The sequence below is a fragment of the Neolamprologus multifasciatus genome, chromosome 13, assembly GCF_963576455.1.
Source record: "Neolamprologus multifasciatus chromosome 13, fNeoMul1.2, whole genome shotgun sequence".
NCBI classification, from domain to species: Eukaryota; Metazoa; Chordata; class Actinopteri; order Cichliformes; family Cichlidae; genus Neolamprologus; species Neolamprologus multifasciatus.
The window spans coordinates 1,645,250-1,665,448 of record NC_140451.1 but is presented as its reverse complement, the minus strand read 5'-3'; the positions used below and the strand labels follow the sequence as shown (position 1 = coordinate 1,665,448).

General features: G+C 44.9%; 1 long non-coding RNA gene and 1 pseudogene across 1 annotated transcript; one reads left to right on the top strand and one right to left on the bottom strand.

Annotated features, from left to right (window-relative positions):
* Positions 1 to 1,328: 1,328 nt before the first annotated feature.
* LOC146504763 (uncharacterized) lies at positions 1,329 to 6,905 on the top strand. Its single transcript, XR_014877705.1, has 2 exons — positions 1,329 to 1,710; positions 1,806 to 6,905. It is a non-coding gene; the product is annotated as an uncharacterized LOC146504763 (long non-coding RNA).
* Positions 6,906 to 17,094: 10,189 nt separating this feature from the next.
* Positions 17,095 to 19,401, bottom strand: LOC146504762 (uncharacterized; annotated as a pseudogene).
* Between the last annotated feature and the right edge of the window lie 798 nt (positions 19,402 to 20,199).

Below are 20,199 nucleotides of genomic sequence, written 5' to 3'. Positions count from 1 at the left end.
TGCGTGTCTTATTCCGTCATGTGTCATGTATCACTCCAAATCTCACTGACTTTAACTAATAATAACTGTTTGCTGAGTGTTATGTCTAAAAGGTATTGCACAATCGCCTCTAGTAGAGGATCAGGTTTGTTTTCCACTGATAATGGATTTTAACATGACTGACCAATGATTGTGGAGCACGTCCATGTAGGATCTTATAAATACAACGAGCAAACTTAAATGTTTTAAAATATTCAAAACTTAATATATTATATTTCTGAAGTATGACGGAAGGAAAAAGTTTCATATTTTTAAAAAAATCCAATTTCATATGATCAAATTTATGTCAAAAAGTTCATATTTATTCCTCCTATGTCATGTGTGAGTACTGTACTGTAAATGTCATATATATCAGATGATACTGATAACCTAATGCTAATAACTATGCAGAGGTCTCTAGGCCTCGACTTTTATGGAGCATGTGAAGTTTGGGGCAGAGTGGACAAAGAAAAGTTTCTCAGCAGGTTCAACAGGTTGCTACAACACAGGCCGATGAAGTATTGCACTCACTCATCCAAACTGGCAAACATGTAACATACACCCTAAGACTGATCCTGCTTTTTACTCCTTTGCTATGATTTAATTTGATATTATGTAGCCATGGAGACAGTTTGCATAGATTAGAATGTTAGATTCCTGTGATGTCATCAATGCCCAATGTTTTGTTTTAATGTCTTGTGATAGTTCTAAGTGCAGACAAAGTCAGAGTTCAAGTGAGTTTAGTCCAATTTTTTTCCCTTTTTTAATTCAAATCAGGCAACAAACGTATCTCATTTACAGTGACATAGTTTTTTCTTCACTTCCTTCCTCTCCCCCTCCTTTTTACATAAAATATAATTACCATCATATAAACGATCATATATCTATGTCTATACATACACATTTATATACCTAGATAAGTATATACAAAGGAGGGGGAGAGGAAAACAAAACCCCCAAAACAAACAACCCCCCCCCTCCCCCCCAAAAAAACAAACAAACAAACAAACAAAAAAAAGACAATACACCTGCCCAGACCAATGTGTGTAATCTTGGAGCAGATTTGGGAGGAGGCCATCCATCCCATCTATAACGGGTTGCCAAATTAGGTAAAACTGTTTGACATTATCTCTCAGTGAAAATTTAATTTTTTCCAACTGTAAATGATACATTGTGTCACTTAACAAAGCAGAATGAGTTGGGGGGGCTTTATTTTTCCAATTTAGAAGTATAAGGCGTCTTCCAAGCAATGTTATAAAACACGAATTTGTTTATTATTTAAGTGTTTAACTGTAGCTACACAAAATAGTGCCATTACTGGGTCTGGGGGGAGCTGTTTTTTAAAAATATCAGACAAAGTTTTAAATATTTTAGACCAGTAAGTAGTGATATTAGGACATGTCCAAAACATATGTGACAATGAGGCAGAATTCTGGCCACATTGATCACATCTTGAGTCCGCCCCTGGAAACATCCTTGAAACCTTCAATTTAAACAGATGGAGCTTATGCAGGACCTTAAATTGTAGTAGTTGGAAAACGCAGAGAAGACAATTTCCCAGTATGGCTTCTTATGTGTGCACTTTACAATTCTTCTAGTTCCTCCTGTTCTCTTTTTCTAAAACACATTTTCTCTGTAATGCAGGTGGTGATTAAGCATGTTGCTCAGTTTTTAGTCAGCTACCTACCAGTGGTAAGAAATGTTTGTCTTTTTCTGTTGTTTTCCCCCAACGTGTTCCTCAAACAGCCTAATGTTTGAACACTGACCTTGATGTTCTGTTTCTCAAGCTTCTTAATGGTAAAATGACCGAGATTCCCAAGGAGGTGGCATTGCTAATAAAAGTGGGGGCAGGACCAGAGGCTACGAGCAGCAATGTGACGCCCGCTTAAAACGACTGGTATGACTTGGAAGACGAACTCATTATGGTCTTTGAAAGGCCAAAAAAACATAGACTTGGAAGCCTACCTGGCAAACAGAAGAACCTTTGTGCACGAGAGGGAGGTTAAGGTCAGCGAGTGGCAAGATAACATATATGGCAAACTTTAATGGATAATGTAAATCTGATTATTTGAACGTATTTTTCATTTGTCTGTCTGGTCATAATGAGACAGCTGGTACATGCAGCCACTGAAATGCAATCCAAGGGTGTCTACCATCGAGACATTAAGCCAGACAACATTGTGTTTGACACATCGCCTGATCATCCAGCATTTCTATGTGTCAAATTCATCGATTTTGGTATTGGAGTCCCTTTTAGACCAGAAGCAGTCACACGAAGAAATGGTAGGTCGTCAGCCTCACTGTTTAAATGTCCTTGCCTGCCCACACGCTTAGAGTCCACATGAATTCCTTACCATGAATAATTACTCTCTGGATTTTAGGGACCAAATCAGCAACTTATGTTAGTTCTTTTTGAACTTGTAGTTCTAAATTAGAAGATTATTGTGATATTGAAATATAAAAATAAAAGTATGGTAAGTATGACTGCACAGGGGCTTTGTGGCCTGGCTGCAGAAGTCACTGGATAGAAAGCTGCTGACGTTTCACTGCATCCTGCACCAAGAGGCATTGTGTGCGCAAACCTTTCCTCTAGAATGCACAGAGGTCATAAATGTTGTCATTCAGATCATCAATAAAATAATGGCAAAAGGTTTAAATGCTCTCCACCTCATTACTGGATGAGGTGGAGAGCATTTACCCTGATCTCCTGCTGTATGACAGAGTCCTGCTGTCCAGAGGAGAGGTGCTGAAACGCTTTGCTGCATGTAAGATAAGATAAGATAACTCTTTATTGTCATTGCACAGTCATACATAGTACAGTAGTACAATGAAATTGGAAAATGTCTGGGAGAGGTGAAAGTTTTCATGAGCAGCAAAGGGCTCGCCTTTTCTGCGCTGGAACAGCCAGAGTGGCTGAAAAAGCTGCACTTTGTGGACATTACAGCGAACCAGAAGAAGCTGAATACAAGTCTTCAGGGGAGAGGAGGCACAGCGTTACACATGCTGGAGGAGGTGTTAGCGTTTGAGTGCAAACTGACAGTTAATAAATTCAGAGCATTTGCAGTCTGCAATCACCACAGTTATTTGGGAAATAATTCCACGAGTTCAGAGAGGAAAAACCCACATTATCCTTCCCCATCACTGCCCTGACCATCGATCCATCCCTGTTAAATGTGACTGGATTTTCAGGTGATACTGAGAACCTTGTTTGAAACATGGAATGCCATCCCGACACATAAACATGAAGAAATATGCATTTGGAGTCCTGACGATCTTCAGATCCACATACGTATGTGAGCAGCTGTTCTCCACCATGAACTGTGTTACAAACAAACACAGCTGACGCCTCACAGACGACAGCTTACAGTCCTGCGTAGATGAAAGTGACTTTGTAACTTGTAACTGTAAATTAAATGTGTAAGTGATATTTATATAGGTGTAAACTTATCCACAGCTTTATGCCTTGTTGCTGTTTTAGAAAGAGTTAAAAAATGAATCCACTATTTAAACCTTTTGAATGCAGGATATTTTATTAAAGCAATTTAGCAGGAGGGGGGAAAAGCCAGCTCACATACTATGATCACATAATGAAATCACTTAATACTCATCTAATTAACCCACTCTTAGCTAATGTTGATCTTTTGAGGAGAGAGATTGAGGAGAGAACGGGCACATCCATGCCTGAAGAGGCCCTTATCTCTGTTTTGCATCCCTGCAACTTCAACACTCCAGGGATTCAGTTGAAATCCAAATCCTCTCAAAGTTATAATTCAAAATAAAACAAAATAAAATAAAATGGAAACTCTCGGAAGTTGTAATCCTGCAGGAAATCGACAGAAATCCAAATCCTCTTGAATTTATAATTCACAAAAGAGCAGAGAAAAAGCCAAAAAATACAAAACCCAAGTGTAAGTGTGCACTTCAGACAGCAGCTGATCTCTGGGCTCTAGAGTCTGACCAATTTGGTCACATTTGCAGCCAAATTTCTCACTGGTGCGACTAATAAAATCCTAGATCGCACCAGCGACCAGCCGTTCAGTACATTAAAACAAAGTCTCTGCGATCTGAAAGTCTCCGTATCACTCCCGTATCATCACTCCCCGCCTGGCGCTGACTACAGCAGAGTACCTGGCCTACCAGTGTGAGAAACATGTGCTGGTCATCCTCACTGACATGAGTTCCTACGCTGAAGCTCTGAGAGAGGTACGACTGCCTTTACTTTCTTTGGCTCATGTTTAGGTGTTGTTTGTCAAAATAACATCAGTGTAAAAGCCAAATCCCAATGAGTCACAACGTTGTAATATAATGGTATTCAGGGCTCTAGAGTGCGACCAGATTTTTCAATGATGCGACTAAAAAAGATCTTTGGTCGCACCGGTGTGACCAGCTGTTCAAAAACGTAAACACAGACCCGACGCATCACAATCAGCTTTCTCACACGGACACGCCGTCGGGGCTGAAAGCCGACAGCTCGCTGACTCTGATGCGTCGGCGCGTCCGCGCTTTGTGTTTCCGTCTTTTTTGCGCTCGATTCTGAGCTGCAGGTTTTATCTCTCTAACCAAAATTCACTGAAGCAGCAGCAGAAGATCCAAACTACGCTCCACATTTGATCAATGTCGTCATTAATGCCCTCTGACTTTTGCTGTTTTGCTACCAGCAGATAAAATCACACTTCCTGCACAGCTCTCTCTCTCTCTGTACTTCAAGAACAGTTTCCCGTCTCAAATCTCTGTTTCCTGCATCATTCATTCACTTATCACCCACCAGTCTACCGTTGTTTACAGCGCTGTCGGCCGCTCGGACAAGAAAGCCTAATTTCTGCTGTTCAATACTGAAGAAATGTAAACTTTTTAAAACGATGCAATAAAGTGTATCTGCTACAGAAAACAGAGCAGGAAAATCTCCTTCATGTTTTTCTGTTTTATCCTCAGTTACTTTGACACAAAGGCCTCTGCTGTGATGCTCACACCTCTGATGAAGTCTCACATGTGTCAGCGCTGATAAATCATCAGAATTATAATATTTCTGACTGTCTGAGGCAAAATCAAATTGAATGGAATCAGGACCTCGTGAATCGAGTGGATTACAGAAATCAGTGATGATACCAGCCGTAGTGAGCAGCCTCGGCCCGACAGAAGTGGATGTAGCTGTGGGTAAAAAGGTGGAAAGAACTACTGATAACTTTTTTGTTAAGTTAAGGCCTGATCCTTCTGAAATTCATAGCCAGCTCTGACACGGAGCCATCAATCTCTGGGCTCTGAAAAAGCAGCAGTGTATCCAGAAAACACATTATATGCTGCAATAAATGCCCAAGTGTCCCTCTAACACTGCCTTTCAGTGGCAAACAGGTCGTCAGAGGACACAGGATGACATCATACTGTAAGGCTTATATGACATCATACTGTATGCCTATATGACATCATGTAATACTATGAAGAGACCAGGGCATTGGTTTCAGGTGAAGGGGACAGGTGGGGCGCACTCTGACCCCACACACACACACACACACATACACACACTTACACAACGCACAGGCAAGGTACTCTTTGTTTGTATGTATACGTCATATGTTAATGAACCTATGTATATTCATGTAACCTCAATAAAAGAGCAGTGTTACGAGGGAGCGGATGAGAGCGACTGGGGTCAAGCGAAGGAACGGCGTTTGTCCAGTTCTCTCCCGTGCACGAGAAACATGAAGAACTTTGCCTACTCGTGTCTTGCTTTGATGTGTAGTTAAATTGTCTTGAAAATTCCAGCGAATAGGTTTGAGCTACAAACCTATCAAAGTTGCATGTCATGCATGACATTAACCTGTATGCCTTTATATGACATCATACCATATGTATCGATGACATCAATCTGTAAGACTTATATGACATCAAGCTCTTTGCCATGAATGAAATTAAGCTGTATGTCATACATGTCCAGGGCTCGCAAAATCGCTAGCCCGACGTCCCGGGGCTAGCGATTTTTCCAGTCGGGCTACCAAAATCTATCTCTGCCCTGCCCGTCGGGCTGTCATAGGAAGGAAAAATCTATGTCAATGCTTTTGCATTCTTTTGGAAATGTAGCTGGGTAATTATGTCATTGGCATCGGTGAGCCACTGTCAATATGTGACATATTGAAATCGCGTTTGAATTTGCGCTTGTTTTTGCTTTCACTTTGCAATCGCGCAAACTGTGTATAGAGAGCGACAGCACTGATTGGTGAGTGATGATAATTTGCACCAATTCCTCTGACATCATCTTATCAATCGTTAGCTTACTATGCAAACATGACAAGTGAAATCTCCCGCAGCTTAAACATGTGAGAGGTTGATCGCGCAGAGAATCGCTGAGCGTTATGTGAGTGTGTGTGTGTAAAAGCAGCAGGATATATATTTTAGTTCTGCTGAGCCAAATAAGACAGGTCAGGGTGAAGAAGTGACAGCCAAAGAAAAGCTTACCACAAAACGGAAAAGTTATGACAAATCAGACTATGAGGCAAAAAGAAAGTGCAGCTTTATGGTTTCATGGACAAAAGAATTTCTGTGGCTGCAATATGACGAGCTAAATAACCAGGGCTGCACATAAGTGGTCCGCAGGTGCGCATTCGCTGTCAAAATAAAAAACACGCACAAGATAAGAAGTTGCAACGCGTGTTTGCGTACATAAGATTTTCAGGAGGAGGACAGACATTTGTTTAGAACTCTTAAAGATGTTGAAGAAGCTCCTTTAAGCAATTACTTTGATGTTCCTCCACCTCCAAAGAAATGTCAGAAGGAGTCCGAACCACAAAAGAAGCGCGTATTCTCGGAAAAGTGGTTGCAGGAGGTGAGCTGGCTTCAAACAAATGATGAATGCACAGAGATGTGGTGCAGAATGTGCCGTGAAAATCCCACTCTAGCGGACAAAAACAGCCTTTTATATGGACGCAAACGCGCGTTGCAACTTCTTATCTGGTGCGCGTCTTTTATTTTGACAGCGAATGCGCACATGCGGACCACTTATGTGCCCCTGTGTAAATAACATAATGTTCTGCCGGGTGTGTTGTCGGCTTTCCCTTGATTTCTGAGTGGAAACGCGCCTTTGTTGCTGGGACCAGTCATTTTAAGAAAGGCCCCCATTAGAACCCATGAGAAATGCAAGAAATACATTATTGCTCAGTCTGCAATATCTTTCCCAGAACAAACACCAATTACAAATAACATACTAAAAATAAACCTGAAAATCTGTTTAAAAGAGCTACTATGTTGCAAAGAGTGAACTACCACTGGCACAATGTAGCAGTCTTTGCAAACTTCAAAAAGCAAATGGCCTCGATCTTGGTTCCACTTGCCTCTTACCCGTGACTTCAGTGGAAATTTCAAATTCAGGATCTGACACAGACTGATTCATGTTCTACACAGTTCTTACAAGTTCATAGACATTTCTGTTCAATTAGAACCAAGTATTTGAGTTGATGATTGTAATTTTTATACAATGTTGTCATTTGTTTTTCAACAATTTTTTGATTAATGTTTTGTTTCCGTTACAATATTATACTTTAATGTATAATATTGTAACGGAAACAAAACATCAATCAAAAAATTGCTCTTTTTTATTCGGGTTACTTAAATTTATTTTGGGCTACCAAAAATTGAAGAGTCCCTGCCCGAAGGGCTACCAGAGATTTTGAAATTTTGCGAGCCCTGATGTCATCAACCTGTATGCCTTATGCCATATATGACATCATACTGTATGCCATATATGACATCATACTGTATGCCATATATGACATCATACTGTATGCCATATATGACATCTGTCACGGCCCAGCGGCACGAGGTAAATGGGATGGACACAAGTGCAAGATCCAAATCGGAAGCGAGACAGTGAGTGAACAAAAAGGTTCATTTCTTCCCCCACAAATTAAACACACGAGCCAAATTTAAACGAAGCCACTACACTAGTGGGTGCGCTGTCAAAACTAAGGCAACTAAATGAAAACTAGACAGCTCTAGAATACAGCGGGACAGCTGTGGCAGTGGGGAGGTGGAAGCTGGGCTGGGAAAAATACTGTGAAGAGACCAGGGCATTGGTTTCAGGTGAAGGGGACAGGTGGGGGGCAAGGCCCAGATGAGGTCGAGGTGCGGGGAGGCAGGCAGGTGAGTTTCAGGCTAGTTGGCAATGCTGTACCAGCAGCTGGTGGCCCAGGTCCAGAAAAGCGGGGATGACTGAGGCGAGAACCCCACTCCAGGAGCCGACTCTGAAGACAGGAAAAAGCAGGTAAGTTTTCACACAGGATCTGGACTGAGCAATAAAACATCACTGACTAACCTGATACTCAGGCCATGACTGATTGAGTGCGCAGATCTTATATGCTGCTGGAATAATTGCCCACAGGTGCTCAGCCAGGGAGGAGCAACCGATCTCCGCCCAAAGGAGGAGGACCGCTGTTGGAAACCTACAGGTATGCATACATGACATCATGCTGTATGCTTTTTATGACAACTTACTGTGTGCCTTTTATGACATCAATCTTTATGTCATACATGACATCAAGCTGTCTCGATCCAGGACTTCAAGCTGAGGACATACATGAGATCAGGCATTAATGACACAAATGACATCAATCTCTAAGACTTATAAGACATTAAAATGGGGCGATCGTGGCTCAAGAGTTGGGAGTTCGTCTTGTAATCGGAAGGTTGCTGGTTTGAGCCCCAGCTTGGACAGTCTCAGTCGTTGTGTCCTTGGGCAAGACACTTCACCCGTTGCCTACTGGTGGTGGTCAGAGGGCCCGGTGGTGCCAGTGTCCGGCAGCCTCGCCTCTGTCAGTGCGCCCCAGGGCGGCTGTGGCTACAATGTAGCTGCCATCACCAGTGTGTGAATGAGTGTGTGTGAATGGGTGGATGACTGGATGTGTAAAGTGCTTTGAGGTCCTTAGGGACTAGAAAAGCGCTATACAAATACAGGCCATTTACCATTAAGCTTTATGTCATAAATGATATAAAACTGTGTGCCATGCATGATATCAACCTGTAAGACTTATATGACATCAAGCTTTATGTATTCCAAGACATCAAGCTCTTTGCCATAAATGAAATTAAGCTGTATGCATATATGACATCATACTGTATGCAGATGTAAGGCAGTGACTGGAATTGGTCACAAGGTGTCAATGTTGAGCTGCATATACATTGTAAGTTTTAGCAATTTTGACCATTTGTCCTCTGCAGGACACCGTAGTTCAGATTTCTCGTTCGTGCGGGCGCCATCTTGGTTCAGTGTTTACTGTGATTTGCAAAGGTAAGCACAGTCAGTGGTGTACTGCATTGGTTTTTTGTTTAAAAATAAGTGTTCCACTGTGTAAAATGGCAGTTTGCTAAGCATATATTGTGTTTGTTGGGAGGTTCATGTATTGTCTGATCAGAGTATGAGCAGTTTGTGTGCATGTTTCATTTGGTAATATCTGCCGCAATTTCGGGCTACATTCCCGCTAGTTAGCAGAGCACGCATTTGGGCAAAGTAATGCAAGATGAAGCATTAGCTTTTCAGCTACAGTTTGCTGGTAGTCCTGCTATGTTAGTTTTGCGTTATACACATTACTGAGACCGAGGAATTTTGTAAGGACATGATTATTTTTGCTTAATGTGGTTTTTTTTATATATTTGTTGTTGACTTTCACTATATGTTGATAATCACACAGTGTTTACTGTGATTTGCAAAGGGCTAGCAGTAGAGTTGGAGTGGTGTTTGCCCCAGCATCTGAATAAACGGCGCGGTCCGAGCCACAAATTGAACGCATGTGTCTGACTGGTCTCTCTACTGTGCACCCCAATACAACACAAACTTACACAACGCAGAGTCCGGGGTGTAGGGAGGCCCCTGCACTGGTTGGGTTACATCTTTGGTGCCGTGACCCGGATTTGTGGCACCTCGAGACAGAAGAGAAAGCAATGCCGACACCCCCCCAGCTACGCTGAGGTGTTGCCGTCTGATGGGGTACTGAACTAAGTTATAACTGCCTGTGCAGCTGTATTACTGGGACTTTCACTTCCCCAGGCATATCCTTTAAAAGTGAAATCTTGGGGTGGTTTCATTTGAGGGTTTTCTGTCATTGAAAAAAAAAAAAAGACTCAGAGACTTGAATTGTAGCAAGAATGTTAAATGATGTTCCCTGTCTATAATGATAATCATTGAATACGGTTAAGCAATTGCTGCTGATTTGTGTCATTCACAACCTCTGTGCTGAAGATAGTTGTTTAACTGCACTCTGAGTTTAATGCTGTTTTTTTGTGAAGTCTGTTTTGCGTTATGAGATGATAGTTGTCATACATCTGTGTTGTGTTCTATTTTACTAGAAATAGATTGTACTTACTCACAGTTAAGCATACTACGAGTAGCCCACACACATTTTCTGGTGCAGCTAAATTAGAGATACAGGACAGTGAAAATGATGAGAGGCTATGCAGACACTCCAAAGAGGGCACAGCCTCACCTTTTGAATGAAGGGGCAACAGCTAGCGCCACTACAGTGGACCAACAGTCATCAGTGAAGTCAAAGCTGGTCACCCAGTTCCCCAGCTTCACTGGCCAGCGGTTACAGTATCACACCCCAATCAGGGACCTCACCGACTCTGGGCTGGGCACACAACAGACCCCACCACCAACCATGCTTTCACCCCAGACTGATCTTGGTGTGGCTCCAGCTCATGCACCACCACTGCCAGCCTATGGAGGCCAAATGCAGGTGCCCTCACACCTATCTGAAATTCGCCCAAGTTCAGTGCCAACCAATCAGACAAGCCAGTCCAACAACAGCCCTCTAACTACAGCCCCTCCAGTGTTTCAGCCAGATGTACAGATAACTATGCCCCCTGCTTTTTCCCCTCAGGCCCTGTTGTTTACACTGGTCGTAAGGTACACATTCAAGCAGGGAAAGAGATGGATTTAATGTGCAAAATAAAAGCTGGACCACAAAGAAAGACTTATACAGCCCTAATTGAAGGCCACCCCTCCCTGCGGCTCAGCCAAGACATCCTGGTCGCCAGAGTTCTTGCTGATGTAAAGAAAGGATGTGCCCCGGTAAGAGTGATGAACCTCTCCCAGCATGCTATCACTATCAAGCCTCACACTGGCCAAGGCATCTCTGGTGGAAAGTATTGTGGGCTTTTCAGACAGGGTGCGGGGCAGTCATCACATTAGCGGAGGCAGAGAAGCATGCCTGGGTAAGGACCACGCTGTGGCAAGCCAGGAAGTGGATTTAAGTGGAGCAGATGTCGAAAACGAGCACCAGCGTTCCCTTCTTAAAGAGCTTGTGGAAAGGAACGTAGGTGTGTTCTCACAGCATCCCATGGATTATGGCCATACAAAGACTGTGCAACATGAAATCCCTCTGGTTGACTCTAAGCCATTTCGACTGCCTTACCGTAAGATCCCCCCATCACAGTGGCAGGATGTGAGAAGGTTGCTGACAGAAATGGAGGCAGCAGGAGTTATCAGGCCCAGCAAAAGTCCATATGCTTCACCTGTCGTGATTGTAACCAAGAAAGATGGATCACTAAGGCTGTGTATTGACTACAGGAAACTGAACTCCTGTAGCACGAGAGATGCTTTTCCTCTCCCCAGAATAGAGGAAGCCCTGGAGGTTCTAGGGCAGGCAAGATACTTCTCCACCCTTGACCTCACTTCTGGTTATTGGCAGGTAGAGGTGGCGGAGCATGACAAACACAAAACGGCATTCAGCACCCCTATGGGGCTTTTTGAAGCAAATCGTATGCCCTTTGGACTGCAGAATGCTCCCTCCACCTTTCAGAGACTCATGACCTGCTGCTTTGGCGATCTGAACTTCACCCACCTCCTAATCTATCTTGATGACCTCATCATATTCTCCAAAACCTTTGATAAGCATCTGGAAAGACTGCAGCTGGCGTTCGATCGGCTTCGGGAGCATGGCTTGAAGTTAAAGCCTTCTAAATGCCAGCTTGTGAGAAAGGAGGTTCAGTATTTGGGTCACTTGGTGTCTGCTGAGGGGATCCGGACAGACCCAGAGAAGATCAGCAGGGTGAAAAACTGGGTGAGGCCCACAAACCGCAAAGAAGTGTTGCAATTCCTGGGATTTGCTGGATACTATAGGCGGTATGTAAGTGGGTACTCTACCCTAGCTGCTCCCCTGTACCGCCTAACTGCTGGTGACCCCAGAAAGAAAAAGCGAGGGGGAAAGAAAAGTCTGGCCACCGATCCACCCTTTTTGTGGACAGATGAATTCGAGAAGGCATTTAAGACCCTAAAAGAAAGGCTGACAAGCGCTCCAGTGCTGGGATATCCTGATTATAGCTTGCCTTTCATTCTCCAGACGGGTGCCTCAGGGGAGGGTCTGGGCGCCGTTCTAGCTCAGGTCCAAGGGGGAGCTGAGAGGGTCATAGCCTTCGCCAGCAGAGACAAGGTATCCTGCACACAAACTCGAGTTCCTTGCTCTCAAATGGGCGGTCACAGACAAATTCTACGACCACCTCTATGGGCGTAGGTTCTCTGTCCAGACAGACAATAACCCTCTCAAGTATGTTATGTCCTCAGCAAAGCTGGATGCCACAGGCCAGCGGTGGGTGTCTAGGCTGGCTGCTTTCGACTTCGATGTCCAGTATCGGAGGGGACAGAGAAACACAAACGCTGACGCCCTCTCTCGCATGTCTAACCAGAAGGTCGTGCACATCCTACAGACATGCCCTCAGTGGGTGGGTGTCGACGAACAGGGGCATGGTGTGACACAGGCAACCCAGGATACTCAAAGCCTCACTGGCCATGGCACGCCTGCAGGGGAGGAACTGGAACTTGGGCCCCCTACATCCACTGAGCCTTACAGGGATGTGGGGATGGAATCCCTGCCCACCATGACCAAACAGGAGATCCGTGCAGGGCAGAAAAAAGACCTTGTTATTGGCCCTGTCTTGCACTATAAGAGTATGAACCAGAAGCCAAGCCGCAGTGAGCGAATGAGTGCTGAAGGGCACGTGTGCCTTCTCTTAAAGGAGTGGAGAAGGTTAGTGGTAAGGGATGGCATCCTGTACCGCTGCGTCCAAGACAACCAAAGGGGAGTAGTTGGGCAATTGGTGCTACCAGAGGATTTGCGTATATCAGTGAAGACTGCTCTCCACGATGACTCAGGCCACCTTGGTTTTGAGAGGACATTGCACATAATAAAGGAGAGATTTTATTGGCCACGGATGTTTCAGGAAATCAAGGCTTGGTGCGAGCAATGTGAGAGGTGCTGCCTTAGGAAAACTCCAACCGCAGGGGTCAGGGCCCCCCTGGTCAGTATCCACAGCAGTGCCCCCTTGCAGCTAGTTTGTGTGGATTTTTTGACTCTTGAGAAACCAAAAGGTGGTATCGAAAATGTCCTCGTTGTCACTGACCATTTCTCATGCTATGCACAAGCATACCCCACTAAAGACCAAAGAGCCAGCACAGTGGCTAAGGTGCTGTATAGAAACTTTTTCTGTCGGTTTGGCTTCCCAGCAAAATTGCATGCAGACCAAGGGCGCAATTTTGAAAGTGCTGTGGTGAAGGAGCTTTGTAAATGCACCGGAATCACTAAGACCCACACCACGCCCTATCACCCACAGGGTAATGGGTGGGTGACTGAACGGTTCAACCGCACCCTCATGAACATGCTGGGGATGCTAGAACCTCACCTGAAGCCCCGGTGGCACGAATATGTGGATGCAATGACACACGCCTACAACTGCACCCGCCATGATTCGACAGGGTACACACCATACTACTTGATGTTTGGCAGGCATCCACGGCTCCCTGTCGACTTGGTTTTAGGGCTGTCAACCACTAATGGGTCGGGGGGATTCAATTCAATTCAATTCAATTTTATTTATATAGCTCCAAATCACAACAAAAGTCGCCTCAAGGCGCTTCATAGATACAGAGAAAAACCCAACAATCATATTACCCCCTATGAGCAAGCACTTTGGCGACAGTGGGAAGGAAAAACTCCCTTTTAACAGGAAGAAACCTCCGGCAGAACCAGGCTCAGGGAGGGGCGGCCATCTGCTGCGACCGGTTGGGGTGAGAGAAGGAAGACAGGATAAAAGACATGCTGTGGAAGAGAGACAGAGGTTAATAACAGATATGATTCAATGCAGAGAGGTCTATTAACAACATAGTGAGTGAGAAAGGTGACTGGAAAGGAAAAACTCAATGCATCATGGGAGTCCCCCGGCAGCCTACGTCAATTGCAGCATAACTAAGGGAGGATTCAGGGTCACCTGGTCCAGCCCTAAATATATGCTTTAGCAAAAAGGAAAGTTTTAAGCCTAATCTTAAAAGTAGAGATAGTGTCTGTCTCCCGAATCCAAACTGGAAGCTGGTTCCACAGAAGAGGGGCCTGAAAACTGAAGGCTCTCCCTCCCATTCTACTTTTAAATACTCTAGGAACAACAAGTAGGCCTGCAGAGCGAGAGCGAAGTGCTCTAATAGGGTGATACGGTACTACAAGGTCATTAAGATAAGATGGGGCCCGATTATTTAAGACCTTGTATGTGAGGAGCAGGATTTTGAATTCAATTCTGGATTTAACAGGAAGCCAATGAAGGGAAGCCAAAACAGGAGAAATATGCTCTCTCTTTCTAGTCCCTGTCAGGACTCTTGCTGCAGCATTTTGGATTAACTGAAGGCTTTTCAGTGAGTTTTTTGGACATCCTGATAATAATGAATTGCAGTAGTCCAGCCTGGAAGTAATAAATGCATGAACTAGTTTTTCAGCGTCACTCTGAGACAGGATATTTCTAATTTTAGAGATGTTGCGCAAATGGAAGAACGCAGTCTTACATATTTGTTTAATATGTGCGTTGAAGGACATATCCTGGTCAAAAATGACTCCAAGGTTCCTCACAGTGTTACTGGAGGCCAAGGTAATGCCATCCAGAGTAAGAATCTGGTTAGATACCATATTTCTAAGCTTTTCAGCGCCGAGTACAATGACCTCAGTTTTATCTGAGTTAAGAAGCAGAAAGTTAGTGGCCATCCAAGTCTTTATGTCTTTAAGACATTCCTGCAGTTTAACTAATTGGTGTGTGTTATCTGGCTTCATGGACAGATAGAGCTGGGTGTCATCTGCATAGCAGTGAAAATGTATGCTATGTCTTCTAATGATGCTGCCTAGGGGAAGCATGTATAATGTAAACAGAATTGGTCCTAGCACTGAACCCTGTGGAACTCCATAATTAACCTCGGTGTGTGAAGAGGACTCTCCATTTACATGTACAAATTGGAGTCTATTAGATAGATATGATACAAACCACTGCAGTGCAGTACCTGTAATACCTACAGCATGTTCTAATCGCTCTAATAGGATATTATGGTCAACAGTATCGAATGCTGCACTAAGGTCTAGCAGGACAAGCACAGAGATGAGTCCACTGTCAGAGGCCATAAGAAGATCATTTGTAACCTTCACTAAAGCTGTTTCTGTGCTGTGATGAACTCTGAAACCCTACTGACTGTTAGTGGGTATACCATGTCTAGCAAAAATGTCAGTGACAAATTTACCAGCTGCTACCTGAGATGTAGCTTCTTTGACAGCGCTGGCTTCAACCCATTTAGTAAAATAGTCAACAAACATGATCAAATAAGCATTACCAGTGGGGTTGCAGGGAAGTGGCCCAACAAAATCCACACCCACATACTCCCAGGGTTTCTGGGGGACAATGGGAACCATAAGACCGGCTGCTTTTTCTGACTTGGCTTGGTGAGTTGGCACACACACATAGCATTTCACATCAGCTGCCATTTTGGGCCAGAAAAACGTAAAACGCAGTCTAGCCAACGTCTTAGAAACACCCAAGTGACCTGCTGTGGGGTGGTCGTGGTAATAGTCCAGCAAGGTGCCTCTCATGGAAGTAGGAGCAAACAGTTTCAGCTCTTTCAAAGGGTGCAAAGCACATGTGGATTTGGGGTCTCTGTAATACAAAAGAGAGTCATACACAACATACTGTAACAAGGTGGCATTGTCCGAGCTGTTCAGAGAGTCTGCTTCAGTGTCTCTGAGGAGTGGACCTGTGACATGATCGTCTAACTGCAGCTGTCTCAATTGTGAACGGTCAGCCAGAATGACGGGGGGCAGAGTACAAATGTCCAGGCTGCCCATGACAGCATGATCTGGTAAAAGATCAGTCGGCCTGTCACAGGTCAGAGGCAAAGGGTTGCGTGACAGTGCGTCGGGAACTTTGTTTTGTGCACCAGGTTTGTGCACTATTGTGAAATCAAAGTCCTGCAAACGAAGTGACCAGCGGGCGAGTCGGCCCGTTGGGTTTTGAGGAGACATGAGCCACCTGAGACTGTTGTGGTCAGTGAAGATGGTAACATGAACACCTTCAACATATGGGCGGAAGTGTTCCAGAGCCCATATCACAGCAAGGCACTCTGAAGTGCAGTAGGGGAGTTCAGCTTTGTGAAGGGAGCGACTAGCAAAAGCCACAACATACTCACGACCCTTGTCATCCTTTGCATCAACGCTGCCCCGAGACCAATGTCACACGCATCTGCGTGAATGGAAAAGGGATGGTTGAAGTCCGGAAATGACAGGACCGGGGCTGATGTGACATGGTCTTTCAAAGTGTCCATGGCACTTTGACAGCTGTCGTCCCAGCGGAAAGCATTGTCCTTTCTGGTGATGGCGTGAAGAGGTTCGGCATGTCGGGCATAATTCTGAATGAAGCGCCGATAATAGCCAGTCAAGCCAAGGAACTGACGGACGTGTTTCACCGAGGTTGGTGTATCAAACTCCTTAACCGCCTTTACTTTGTCTGAATCGGGCTTAACACCTGATGATGTGATGCGGTACCCGAGAAAGGTGAATTCATCGAGGCAGAATTGGCACTTTTTGAGCTTCAATGACAAGCCAGCAGCTTGGAGTCTGCCCAGCACCTCCTCAAGATCCACCAAGTGCTGTTCAAAGGTAGGTGAGGCGATAACAATGTCATCCAGGTAGACTGCGCACGTTTTGTAAATAAGGCCAGCAAGCACAGAGTTCATGAGTCTATGAAAAGTTGCAGGTGCGTTGCAGAGCCCAAAGGGCAGCAGTGAGAGATGAAGGCAGTTTTAGGCTTCGAGTCCTCTGCTACAGCAACCTGCCAATAGCCTCGCACTAAGTCCAATGTCGAGACAAACTTTCCCCGTGCCAGAAAGTCCAAAGACTCATCTACACGAGGCAGGGGATAAGAGTCTTTTCGGGTAACTTGGTTGAGCCCTCGAAAGTCCACACAAAACCTTGGTTCCGTGGCCGCTCTATTTACAATGACTACAGGAGCTGCCCAAGGGCTTGTGGAAGGTTCAATGATGTTGTCCTTCAACATTTGTTGCACTTGTTCTTCAATCACACGTTTCTTAGCAGGTGACGTGCGGTAGGGTGGGAGATTGACGGGTGTTGCATTGCCAGTCTCTATGGCGTGCTCAGTGAGAGCCGTTCGACCAAGTTGACCATCAAACAAGGAGGTAAACTTGCTGAGCAGATTGAGTAAAGCATCCTTGTTGTTCTCTGAGAGACTTGCTTCAGACAGTTTGGCTGTTAAGTCTGAGCGAATCAAGTCCAAAGACATTAGTGTTCCAGGTGAATGTGAGTATTCATTTTGAAGGTCCTCTTCATCGTCTGTGAGTGGGCAGGGGATGTCCTCAATGTAGACTGTTCTAGTGGGAATGTGAATAGAAACAGAAGCTCTTGCCATAAAATCCATTCCCAGAATGAAAGGAGAGGACAAATCTGGTATTATTGCAAAACGCTGATAAAAGTTCTTGTTCATGAATCCAATATTGAGCCAAATAACACCCTCAGGGATACAGGGAGCATTATTGGCGAGGTTAACTGCAGGACCATTCCACTTACTTGTGTTTCTAGGGTAAGAGTCATTTACTCGAATGAGATCTGTTCGTACAGCCGAGAGGGAAGCACCCGTGTCGAGGGTAGCATCCACAGATGAAGCATTGAAGTTCACTTTCGTTCTTAGCGGGGTATTCCAGTGGACTTCTGAAAAATTGTTTTCCAAGTGTCCAAGACTGTGTCCACCCTGTAGTGAATCGGGCATGTGAGGCTCCGTTAGTAACTGGGGGAAGGTTGGCCTCTGTGAAATGTCCTCCCCCCCTGTAGTTTCCCGACTGCCTGTATTGTGGCTGGGATGTGGTGCTGCTTAATTCCACCTTTTCATGGCCAGGGTCAGAGGGGCCAGGTGCCGGCAATGGCTGGACTGGGCCATGCTTAGCGGTGTTTGAGGCTCGTTGTGGCAAATGAGGTTGGGTGTTACAGTTTGGGCAGGTGCGTGTAGTGAACCCTGGCTGAGAGCATTTGAAGCAGTAAGGTTCAGGCTTATAGTTGTCTTTGCCACATAAAGCAGGCTTTATGGTCCAAGCACTGAGTGAAGCTCATGAGCACGTAGCAGCAGGTCCATTACAGAAGTGACATTAGCGCCATACAGGGCAAACTTTGTATTTTTCAAGAGCATGTTTACTAATCAGGTCGATTCTGTCTTTTTCAGGTGGAGGACTCTTCAGTTTGTCAAACTCACTCACTCAACATGTGAGCAACAAAGGTTGGGAGCGGTTCGTCCTGAGCCTGAACACGATCCAAAGTTCCTCTCAGGATGCGTTCTTGGTTGTCGGAGGGCAGAAAAACTGTCTTAAACAGTTGACAGAATTGAGCCCATGATGTGGTGTGGGAGCTCAATGCCTTGAACCATTTCTTTTGCAAGAAAGTGTGGAAGTTCGTTTAGCAATTGCCCATCGGTTAGGTTCAATGAGGCTTTGTATGTGCCAACTGCATTTAACCAGTCCTCAGGTTGCACTTTGCCGTCCCCAGCATACACAGGAGGCTCCAGTTTGGCATGATGTAAAGCTGCCGCAATCACTCTGGAAGTGCTGCTGAGCTCGAGTGGGTGAGATGGGAGGAAAGGATTTGTAGGTTGAAATGGGCTGCTAGGCAGGAACGGATTGGTACTGTTGGTGGGTTCAGTTTTGTCCCTTGCAGGAACATGAGTGTCGATGTGGCCATTGGGAAAACAGGAGACTGTTTGACTGCAGGAGGGGGAGAGTTCCCCGTTGTGAGTTGATCCCACTGCTTTAGTAAACTCTGCTGTATGTTCAGTGAGTCACGTAAACAATCACTAAGCTTATTCACCTCAGTTCTTAACTCCACCACTTGTTGGCTAAGGCTAGGAGTCACATTTTCAACTATCTGGCACATAGGTAACGAGGTAAGTTCCATGTCTGAGTCAGAGTCGTCTGGGTAGTTGTGCCATTGCGATTTCAAAAAAAAATTAAGCCGCTCCAGGGCACAGCGCAGTTATTGATATAGCAGTAAAAGAGTCAGCTAGGTCAGACTAGAAAGACAAAACTGCAAAAATGCCATTCAAGATTAAATTTAGAAAACCCAAATAAAATTTCGCCCAACAACTGAAATTATGCTGTAGTGATCAGAACCATGTTATTACAATAGCATGTCTGAAACACTAGAGCTCAATGCAAGATTAGTTTTAAATCGTTTCGTTATACTGAGCCGAAGACCAGCACCAACAGTTGTAGTCGGCCAAGTTATCACTTACATGTGCTACAGTCAGTCTAGTCTCAGCAGAGGGAAAGGGGCATGAAAGCCAGCAGAAATGTTCATGTCCAGGCTCTCCACAGAAGAACTTAATCCTTAGAAGACGAGACCAACAGCACGTCCAAATAACAGATCCACAGAGTCCATTCGCGTCGCGGAGTCAGCTTCTCTCTTTTCTTTCTCCCAAGTGGAGCAGCGGCACACCGCGGTATCCAGAAATTAGTCGGGTCCCACCTGAGCTGAGGCTGCGGAAAACGTCCGAGCGTCCGCAAAAGTGGGGGATTTCCGAGACAGTTCACGTGCTAGAAGAGAAGAATCCTCGGCGGGATACAAAAATCGTCTGAAGTCCAAGGGGAAAAAGTTCGGGCACCAGTTGTAACGTGCGGTGGAGATGAAGCCAGCCGCGGAGGTGTGCAGGTGGATAGCGAATGAGCAACAGCTTCTGACTTTCCAAAAAGTACTCATTTATTTACAGTATCAAAAATAAAAGTGCTACTCTACCACACATTACTAAAGAGCACACTAGTCCGCGTACACACGGGAGCATCCATTACAGGAGGAGTGCGAAGAAGAACAAAAAGGGGGTGACACACCAATCATGAGACAGGAGGCGCCG